Genomic DNA, 11,662 nt, shown 5'->3' with positions numbered 1-11,662 from the left:
ACCTACTTGCTGGGAGGGCAGTGCACCCTAGACCCACAGACATAAGCTCCTGAGCTCAGGACCCTTCCTAACTTCACCTCCGTGGACCTCTTCAGTGGGCTGCTCATCTGTATCCTTTGTGATATCCTTTTTTGTGTGTGTGTGGTATGCGGGCCTCTCACTGTTATGGCCTCTCCCGCTGCGGAGCACAGGCTCCGGACGCGCAGGCTCAGTGGCCATGGCTCACGGGCCCAGCCGCTCCGCGGCATGTGGGATCTTCCCAGACCGGGGCACGAACCCGTGTCCCCTGCATCGGCAGGCGGACTCTCAACCACTGCGCCACCAGGGAAGCCCTGTGACATCCTTTTTAATAAACTGGTAAATGTAAGTAAATGTTACCCTGAGCTTTGTGAGCTGTTCTAACCAATTTATAGCCGGTCGGTCATAAGCAGAGGTGACAACCTGGACTTACACCTGAAACCGAAAAGGACCCTGTGGGGCTCCTGGGCACAAAAGCAGAATTTGACAAAAGACAATACCCATTCATGATAAAAACTCATAGCCGGGCTTCTCTGGTGGCGCAGTGGTTGGGAGTCCGCCTGCCGATGCAGGGGACATGGGTTCGCGCCCCGGTCCAGAAAGATCCCACATGCCGCGGAGCGGGTGGGCCTGTGGGCCATGGCCGCTAAGCCTGCACGTCTGGAGCCTGTGCTCCACAATGGGAGAGGCCACAGCAGTGAGAGGCCCTCGTACTGCAAAAACAAACAAACAAACAAACAAAACTCATAGCCAACTAAGAATAAAAGGGACCTTCCTTTACCTGATAAAGAATATCTACAAGTGAAAAACACTACAGCATACATTATGCTTACTGGTAAGTTATTGAACACATTCTCTGTGGAATCAGGAAACGGACAAGGATACGCTGTATCAACACGTGCAATTTATCATTGCATTGGAGGCTTGCCAGTAAAAATAAAATAAAATAAACATATGAAGATTGAAGAAGAAAAAAAAAAAACAAGCCTTTCTGTGTCCCCCGAGTTTTGTTTGTAGGAAATAGGCTTCATTCAGCCTCCATGACGTTCCCTGAGCTCTAAAGGACAGGTTCAAACAGTCCCTAATCAGGGAAGGGAAGGGATGTGGAGACAAGGGAGGAGCAGCCAAAAAACATAGTGCAGCCCTGGGGCAGGGTCCTGGTTCCCCCTCAAGGGATACACAGAACAATATTTTTGAGCTGTTTTGCAGAGACTAAAAGCCCCACCAGGTGAAAGAAGTTAACTGTATGCTGCCCACAAGCACGCAGACTCCAGACCAGCTGGAACCAGAAAGTTGATGATGATGACTCCCGATTACCTACCTCACCACCAACCAATTAGAAGAATGTCCGTGAGCTGATCATGCCCTCCTCTTTGAACCATTATGATAAAACTCCTCACTACCCGCTCCAGGTCAGAGCACACAGTTTTGAGGATATTAGCCCACTGTGGCCCCCTTTGCCTGACAAAGCAATAAAGCTATTCTTTTCTACTTCACTCAAAACTCCGTCTCCGAGATTGAACTCAGTACTGGTGTACAGAGGCCGAATTTTGGCATCACATCTGAATTTGGGGCAGTCTTGCGGGACTGAGCCCTTAACCTGCGGCATCTGGTGCTAACTCTAGGTAGACAGTCAGAACTGAGTTCAACTGTCGGACACCCAGTCGGTATCTGCTAAGAGCTGGAAGATTTGCTTGGTGGTATTGAAAATACCTCAGAGCATACTTCTTCCTTCTCCCATTTTCCAGCCTCTCTCAGGCATGGGTTAGCGTCTCAGGAGGGCTGCAGGGTGCTCACGGTCGGAAAGGAAGGGTGAGCGCTCACACCACGTCCTGGGATCAGCCCCTCAGAACCTGCACGTGGAACTACTCAGCTCCCCTCCTAGAGGAGGAAATAAAGTCCCCACCCCAGGTCACGGAGCCCTGGCTGCACAGGCGACTACTGCTGTTCCCTTTCAGAACCTGCCCCACCTGACTTTGGTTTGCTAGAGGCCAAGGGCAAGTTAGCATCCTGTCTGAGACACAGCTCTCCTGTCTGTGGCTATCTACCCCATGCTGGAAGCACGGTAGCCGGTGTTGTTGCCCAAGTCCTGGCTTTGGGGGATGGCCCTCTGACAGAGGATGAGAAATCTGCTGTTTTCCCCACCTCATGAAGTTACCCTCAGGGATTGGAGTCCTAGCCACCTGGACCCCTTGAGTCTGAGGGGCTGCTGGTGACCTCTGTGACCCTGGGCTGTCCCTCAAGAGTGTGCAACGTTGCCATCCCTGGGATTAACTCTCCTAACGGCGGGGTGGGGGGGGAATGGGGTGGGTGAGATGCAGCTGGATCTTGGCCATCAATGCTTTTCCAGTAGACTTTCGCTTGCTCCAGCCGAGCCTGACTCTCTTTCCTCATTTCAACAGCACCCTCCTCTGCTGTTCTCCGCACAAGTGTCACTGTTCTGAACACACGCGCAGAGAACTCCTCTCTGCTCACCACAGAACTGGATACCGTGTCAGGCATCTGGCCAGCCATGGCAAGGCTCTGAGAACCGGAGGCTGCTGCAGACTTCCTGCAGTTTCCTCTGCTCCTCCTCTCGGGGACTTTCCACATTCCGACGCCTGTGCATTGTGGGGGTGGTGACACTGAAAACACGTGCATTTCTTTCCACCTTGTCCCCAAAGCCTCAGAATGAAAGTAGAGAAATTAACAGGGAAAAAGCATATATCCAAAAGGACCAAGAGAGTTGGAGAGGATGCAGGAACAGAGGACAGATGACAAGAAAAGCTGAAAAGTCAGCGGTAACTGATTTAGGAGAGCAGAGAAGGCCGGAATCTAACCCTGAGAAGGGAGGTCGTGCACAGTTAAGAAGCAGCAGGTGGACTCCTTGCCACAGGACTCCACCTGGAACAGCCCTGAAGATGGGGATGAGGGGTAGGACTGAAAATAGGAAGTGTGTCTTGGCTGTGCATCTGTTTGAGGAACAGGGAGACCCCCAGACCTCCACTCCCGCCCCACACAACCAGACAACTGCCCTCCCCTGCAGTGGAAGACGATGGGCAAGTCAAACTAAGAGGTTCTGGACTCGGAGACACGAGGCACAGTTGAGAACAGGGAACTGTACTAAAAATGGGCATTCAGTGAAAGCCTACCTGGAGGCGGGTGGCGAACGCCTCACCCACTTTCCCTGCCCAGCAGCCAGAATGATGGTAGATCAGCTTACATCCTCTGGGAGGAAGAATGGAAGATTCCTCTCTTCGACTAGGCCAAGAGAAAAGACCTATTAGCATTTGGTGTTTCCCTGGTGAAATAGCCAAGTGCCCAACTGATCAGCCTACTGTGAAGCCCACGTGCAGACAAGCCCCACCCATGCACCCAGGACTCAAAATCGGCATTTTGGTGCCTTTACTTATGTCAGAGACAACAACTAAGCATCCCTTGACATGAGAGGGGAGTTTCTAACATGAAAGATAGAGACATAAATACATTAATCACCCAACCAACCACCCTAGGAGGAAACAGGGAATGCAGAAAGCAAAAGAAAATTGCAAGAAAATTCTAAACCTTGTTTGTTTTGGGACCCAGGGCAGGCTGCCTCAAAATATGTCTCCATGGCATATAGATTATTTTCAATTAATGTTACTTGAGAAACAGCTGGTAAAAAAATGATTTATATAGAAAAACCCACTCTAACTCCCTGAAAGTGGGAAATAATTCTCCCATATGAAAGTACCCTTCCAAACCAGGAGGAAAGCAACCTTATCACCAGAATTAGGGAACTCAAGGCTAAGAAAGCTATAAACAAACTTCATTACTTATTCTTTAGTCTGTTACCTTAAGCACAAGCCCCGCTGATTTATGAAATCCTCACAAATAATTATGTATTTCTTTGTCTAAAAATGATATATAAACAGTCTGCTTTGGTCACTTTGAGGGTCCCATTTCTATGAGACCTCTGTGATCACAAATTAATTTTTTTTTCTCCTGTTAATCTGTCTTGTGTCAATTTAACTATTAGAGCAGCCAAAAGAACTCAAGAGGGGAAAGGGGGAAATTTCCCCTTCCATGACATTTGTATCTATGAAAACTACAAACAGGAGTAACCGAAGAAAAGGAACTTATAGAGAATAAGAGCTTTAAAAAATTCAGAACATCTTAGCAGAAATAAAAAAAGCCAATAGATGATTTAGAGCATAATTTGAGAAATTCTGAGAGTAGAAAAAAACTACAAAGAAGGAGCAAACAGGACAGAAGAGCTAATAAAATTCAAGGCTTAGCCCAGAAGATTCAACAATTGACTGATGTAAGTTTCAGAGAAGAGAGAAAATGAGGGAAGGAAATGACCGGACTAGTAGACATGATAGGGGAAAAAAAAAAGGAAATAACTTAATGCCTGTCCTTTGGAGAATAGTTACATAAATTGTACTATCTCCATACAATGGAATGCTACACTGCAATGAAACGATACTAAACTATAGGTATGTGCATAGATGACTCTTAGGAACAATGTGGAAGGAGATGCAAGCCACAGAAGAGTGCTGTTTCTGTGTGTGATGTCATTTCTACGATGTTCAGAAGCAAGCAACAGTCAGCAAGGTACAGTTTAGCGACACATACATGAATAGTAAAACAATAAAGAAAAGCAAGTGAATTAGGAGAAAAGTCATGAGAGTGGTTATGTGGCTGGTGGAGTGTTAGGGCATGAGGGGTGGCCCTGGAAGGCAGGGCATGGGATCAGAAAAGAGCACGTAGGGGGACTTCCCTGGTGGTCCAGTGGTTAAGAATCGCCTTCCAATTCAGGGGATGTGGGTTCGAGCCCTGGTTAGGGAACTAAGATCCCACATGATGCAGGGCAACTAAGCCTGTGCGCCACAACTCCTGAGCATGTGGGCCACAACCAGAGAGCCTACACACCACAACTACAGAGCCCACTCGCTCTGGAGCCCACTCGCCACAACTAGAGAGAAGCCTGTGCACCACGAGGAGCCCGCGTGCCACAGCAGAGGGTCCCACGTGCCGCAACGAAGATCCTGCATGCCGCAACTAAGACCCAACGCAGCCATAAATACTAAAAAAAAAAAAAAAAAAAAAAAAAAAAGAGCACATAGGGAAGTTCCAGGTATTGATAATATCCTATTTCCTAAGTTGGGTGGTGGGTTCATGGTTGTTTATTTTACTATGATGCTTCATAACTAATGTTATTTGTATTCTTATATATTGGGTTGGCCAAAAAGTTCATTCGGGTTTTGTGTAAGCTGATAACAGAAAACCCGAATGAACTTTTGATCAACCCAGTATATGTCAAATGTTTCCCTTTCTCTCTCTTTCTCTGACTGTCTCTCTCTCTCACACACAAACACTAGAAGAAAATTTCTCTGAATTGGGGATATGAGTTTCTAGATTAACAGAGCCTTAGAGTCCAATGCAATGAGGGGGAAAAAACCCTACACCAAAGTACATCTTTACGAAATTTCAGAACATCAGAGATATCATACAAGCAATGAGAGGAAAAACAACTCATATTAAAAAACTGAGAATCAAAACAGTGTTGGTCCTCTCATCAGTAAGACTGAAATTAGAAGACAACAAACCTAGATTCTGAAGGAACAAGATTCCTATCTAGAATTCTAGGCCCATGAAAGTAGCAAATGAGAGAACAGAATTAAGATAAACTCAAACAAGTAAGGCCTTAAAAAATTTATTTTCTGTGTATCCCTTCTCAAAATGAGAGAATTGTGCTCCACCAAAAATGAGCCAGTAAATCAAGAAAGAGGAAATCATGGAAACCAGGACATGGGGATTCCAAGACAGAAAAGAGACAAAAGGCATAAAGAGGATGATAGTTGAGGGAAATTTCCCCAAAACAGTAGGAAGCAGGCACAGAACAATCCAGTTTGGAGCAAGAGAACAGAAAACTCCAGGAGAGATTTCTCCATGAAAAACATACAACTGACTGTTGCCTAATATTTAAGTGAATGGAGAGGAGATTTACAGTTTTGTGCAACAGCTTCAGGAAGAATTACTAATTGGCACATAGAAAACTAAGCCAAAACCAACCAACCAACCAACCAAGATTCCACTTATATACTCCAAGGAAAACCAAAAGCTGTATAGGAAAGGGTATGTAAATGCAATATGCAATGTGGCTCATGAGTATATAATATTTACATAATCCTCAATATTGATGGAACCAAAAATTACAAAACAACTATATAGGAAGAATGAAGGCACTGAAAGTATGTTTGTGGATAAGAGTGAGTGGAATTTAAGAGAATCAAATCTGTATCTTCTGTAGTTGTAAGTAAATGCTTAAGTTCTAAAATGAAAAGAATCAACCAAAATAGTAGGTTAGGGAACACTCCCCAACTCAATTTGTGAGGCTATCAAACCCTGAACCAAAACAAGAGTAGGACAGCTGAAGATAGGAATTTATAGCCAGGTTGACTCATAAAAATAGATGTGAAATTGTGAATTAATATTTAGCAAGGTGAATACAGCAGAAGCAAGCTGTTCTTACCTCATTAATGCAAAGTTTGTCCAACTTAAAAAAAAAGTATTACTATAAATCATCACAACAATAGCTTAAAGGAGAAAATCTACATGATTATCTTGATAGGCAGAGAAAAGGCATTTGATTAAATTCAGCACTCATTTATGCTTAAAATAATCTTAGCCAACTAGGAGAAGAAAGAAATTTCTTTAACTTGATGAAAATTTTCTACCAATAGTTTATACATATAAAATACTTAAATGGTGAAGTATTAGACACATTCCCTTTAAAATCAGGAAGGTGACTTATCAAATCAACACATTGTACATCTTAAACTTATACAATATTATATGTCAAATACATTTGAATTAAAAAATCAGGATATAATCTTTAAAAAAATCAGGAAGATAACAAGAGTGCCTTATAAAATCTTTCTATTCAACATTGCATTTGGACAGTCTGGCCAGTACAGTAAGACAAGAAAAATAAATGATATAAAGATCATAAAGGGAGAAAAAAACCCTGTCTTGTTCTGAGGGAACAAGATTCCAGCCTAGAATTCTAGAGCCAAACTCAAAAATTAGAGAGAAGAATTAAGACAAGTTCAGACAAGACAAGTATCAAAAAGTGTATCTTCCATGCATCCTGTGTTAAGTTTCTTATTGCTGCTATAACAAATTATCACAAATTTAGTGGTTTAAAACAACACAAATTTATTCTCTTACACCTCTGGAGGTCTGAAATTAGTCTTATGGGACTGAGGTGTCAGCAGGGCTTGTTCCTTCTAGAGGCTCTTGGGAAGGATCAGTTTTCTTGTATTTTCTGGCTTCTAAAGATGGCCTGTGGCCTCTTCTGCCATCACCAAAGCACATCACTCCAACCCTTGCTTCCATCATCACATCATCTCTCTCTGCCTCTGTCATCACATAGCCTTCACTGTCTATGACAAATTGTCTGCCTCTTAAAAGGAACTTTAGTGATAATCCAGAAAAATCTCCCCATCTCAAGACCCTTAATTTCATCACATCTACAAAGTCCATTTTGTCACATAAGATAACATAGTCACAGGTTTAGGAGACTGTGATGCAGGCATCTAGGATGTGGGTACTCAGTCTACTGCACATCATTCTCATGCAATCATTCACAGGTTACATGATTGTCTACATAGAAAAAGCCAAGATAATTTACAGACAGATTATTAGAAAAACTATGAGAGTTTAGCAAGGTTTTTCAATTGTTTTCCTATAATTCAGACACAAAGATTTGGAAAATATAATTTAAAAAAAAGATGTTATTTACAGCATTAAAAAATTGTAAAGTACTTTTCAATAAATCTAACAAAAGATGTTTAAAACCTTTATTAAGAATTAATTTTAAAAAGACAAAAAAATCTTAAAGATGACCTAAATAAAGAGAAAAACATATTGTGAACCTGGACAGAAACACTTAGTATCATAAAGATTCCCCAAGGGAATATATAGATTTTTATTGCAATTACAATAAAAATCCTGACATGTTTCTTTGGCAACTCAACAAGCCAATTCTAAAATGTAAATGGCAATGTACAAAAACAGAGAAGACACACATGAGAAAGAAGCAGAGGATGACGGACTCACTCTAGCACACAAGACTTATTTTATAATAAATATTTATTTTATAATAAATATTTTATAATACATAAGTAATTACCATAAAGTATGGTAATTAAGACATTGTGACAATGGATCAGGGGTAGATATCTACATCACTGGAACAGAATACAGAGCCCAGAAACACAGCCATAGAGGAACATCTGACATCTTTAACAAAGTGGCTTTGCAGATCAGTGGAGAAGGGACAGATTTTTCCAAAAATGAAGATGAGGAATTGGTTATTCATACAGGAAAGAATAAAACTGAAACACTTTCTTGGACCAAATACAAAATCCAAGTGGAATTTAAGAACCCAGGAAGAAGAGAAAAGTTTTAGAAGAAAATAGGAGAGCATGTATTATGATCTTTGTTTAGAGCAAAGATTTAATAAATTACAAAAAGCACAATCCATAAAGAAAAAAGCTGATAGTCAACATCATTAAAATAAAAAAAATGCCTGAGTATCAAACGACATCACTAAAAATACGAAAGGACAAACTGCAGACTGTGAAAAAATATTTGCAACATACATCACTGACCAAGGATTCAAATCCAGAATATATAAATAACTTATAAATCAAAAATTAAGAACAGTCGGGCTTCCCTGGTGGCGCAGTGGTTGAGAGTCCGCCTGCTGATGCAGGGGACACGGGTTCGTGCCCCGGTCCGGGAGGATCCCACATGCCGTGGAGCGGCTGGGCCCGTGAGCCATGGCCGCTGAGCCTGCGTGTCCGGAGCCTGTGCTCCGCAACGGGAGAGGCCACAACAGTGAGAGGCCCGCATACCGCAAAAAAAAAAAAAAAAAAAAAAAAAATTAAGAACCCTCAATAAAAAAATGAATAAAAGGTAAAGAGGTAAATCACAGAAAAAGAAGCCAGAATGGCTAATAAATGTATGAAAAGATGCTCAACCTCATTATTAACTATGGAAATGCAAACTAAACCATATGAAGTACCATTTCATATCCAGCAGGTTGGGATAATTAAAAAGTCTGACAAGTTAAAATGTTTGTCATCAAACGAAGAATTGGGAACGCTTCCACGCTGCTGAAGTAAACGTAAATTGGTACAAGCACTTTGGAGACCAAGTAGGCAATATCTAAAAGTGAAAATGCATACATCGTTCAACCCAGCAATTTCACTCATGGGTATATGAATCACATAGGATAACATGAGTTTATACCCTAGGTTCTTGCACTTGTGCATGAGGAAGCATTTACAAAAATGTTCATTGCAACATTGATTGTAATAATAAAAAATGGGAAACAATTCAAATGTCTGTCAACAGGACAATGGGTAAATAAATTGTGGTATATTCATATACTGACAATAAAAGTCAGTCTTATAAAAATAATGGAAGTTTGAGCCAGAGAGTGATATGCTTTTGAAAGGTCTCCATTTTTAGATGCTTTATCTCAGTGCTATATAAAATATAGTCCTTGGGGCTTCCCTGGTGGCGCAGTGGTTGAGAGTCCACCTGCCGATGCAGGGGACACGGGTTCGTGCCCCGATCCCGGAAGATCCCACATGCCGCGGAGCGGCTGGGCCCGCGAGCCATGGCCGCGGAGCCTGTGTGTCCGGAGCCTGTGCTCCGCAACGGGAGAGGCCACAGCAGTGAGAGGCCCGCGTACAGCAAAAAAATAAATAAATAAATAAAATAAAATAAAATAAAATATAGTCCTTGGACAAGGGGGGTTGATTATCTGGTCTTCCATGAATTAAATATAGAATTGAGACTGTTTCAAAACTTTTATAGCAATTTTTTTCTTTCTTTCTTTCTTTTTTTTTTTTGCTGCACCACACGGCTTGTGGGATGTGGGATCTTAGATCCCCGACCAGGGATTGAACCCAGGCCCTCGGCCGTGACAGCGTGGAGTCCTAACCCCTGGACCGCCAGGGAATTCCCTTATAGCAACTTTAGAGTGATTTTAGGTATGTTGACTCTAATCATTAAAAAATGGGGCCACTATTTTGTATTTTATAATTCATTATAATTTCATTTTTTCTAGAAATAAACTCTTACTTACAAAAGTATTGGTGTGCAGGGCTTCCCCGGTGGCGCAGTGGTTGAGAGTCCGCCTGCCGATGCAGGGGACGCTGGTTCATGTCCTGGTCCGGGAAGATCCCACATGCCGCGGAGCGGCTGGGTCCGTGAGCCATGGCCGCTGAGCCTGTGCGTCCGGAGCCTGTGCTCCGCAACGGGAGAGGCCACAGCAGTGAGAGGCCCGCGTACCACCAAAAAAAAAAAAAAAAAAAAAAAAAAAAGTATTGGTGTGCAAAGAATTGAAAACAACCAATCAAACTGGTCCTGAACAAACAATCTGAGATGAATCGCTCCACCTTAAGGAAAATTGATGTCTATGTGATTTCTTTTTCTACAACGTGTAGGTTTTCTTTTTTATTGGAGATCTTGGGCTCTACTCCTAAAATGTTAATGTCCAGCCTGGGATTCCAGAATTGTTTTGTTTGGTTCCGGATATTTGCTTTGCATATAAAGATGTGGCTATTCTCTGCAGGCATTTCCCCCACAGACACATGTATATGTAGCTGTAATTTCCTGTTGGTAAACAGCAAGTATTGATTTACTGATTTTTTAAAAATTTTATTTATTTATTATTTTGGCTGCGCCGGGTCTCAGTTGTGGCATGCAGGATCTTTAGTTGCGGCACGCGGATTTCTTAGTTGCGGCATGTGGACTCTTAGTTGAGGCATGCAACTAAAGGATCTAGTTCCCCCACCAGGGATCGAACCTGGGCCCCCTGCATTCGGAGCGCAGAGCCTTACCCACTGGACCACCAGGGAAGTCCCCAACATCAAGTATTTAAATTTAGAATCAGGTGGCAAGGTTGATATACAGAGGTGTAATAAATTGGATTGTTTTCAAAGCAATACCCTTTCCAGTTAACTGTTAACAGAGAAGTTTGCTGCTTTTCTTTATCAAATACAGTGTGGTACGTGAAAACACTAGATAGGGTTTAAGGTATTTCACGGATTTTTTACACAACAAATGGACCCTATGCTATAGAGGAACAGAAAGATATAAATTAATAACACATAATCATTGTAAGAGAACAAAATAAAACTAAATCTCCTCTCCAGTGCTTGACAGCACACTTCCTGAGAAGTTTCAGGCCGTGTGTGGTCTCCCCCTGGGGCTCCAAAGCCTGCTTAATGGCCTTTGTGACAGCAGGAGCCCAGCCTACTTGGGATTCTGCTTCTAAGATACAACACAGTAGGGCCCTCTGATATGTCCAGACATATCTGTTTTGGATCTCCTTTTCCCCTCACGAAAAACCTTCTTTTTAAAAATTATATTTTTGAAGCCAGGTTACTTACTGATTTCCAGGATCCTCTTACACTGCCACTTCTCAAAGGAATTTTTGGGTATAATCTTTTAATCTTTCTGGAAGGCTGGCCATCAGAAACACGCAATCTCTTTCCATCATAATGCTTTTTAAAGGACTTTATCTTGCTCTCTGAGTTTATTTAAAACTTTTAACTATACCAATTTAGCATCTTTGCATGCTTTCTTGCTATTTCTCATT

At 42.3% G+C, this 11,662-nt stretch overlaps 1 non-coding gene across 1 annotated transcript; it reads right to left on the bottom strand.

Annotated features, from left to right (window-relative positions):
• Window positions 1–10,846: 10,846 nt before the first annotated feature.
• On the bottom strand, window positions 10,847–10,919 carry TRNAR-CCG (transfer RNA arginine (anticodon CCG)). Its single transcript has one exon. It is a non-coding gene; the product is annotated as a tRNA-Arg (tRNA).
• Between the last annotated feature and the right edge of the window lie 743 nt (window positions 10,920–11,662).

The sequence above is a fragment of the Mesoplodon densirostris genome, chromosome 16, assembly GCF_025265405.1.
Source record: "Mesoplodon densirostris isolate mMesDen1 chromosome 16, mMesDen1 primary haplotype, whole genome shotgun sequence".
Lineage (NCBI taxonomy): Eukaryota > Metazoa > Chordata > Mammalia > Artiodactyla > Ziphiidae > Mesoplodon > Mesoplodon densirostris.
This window is presented reverse-complemented; position numbering and strand designations above follow the sequence as displayed.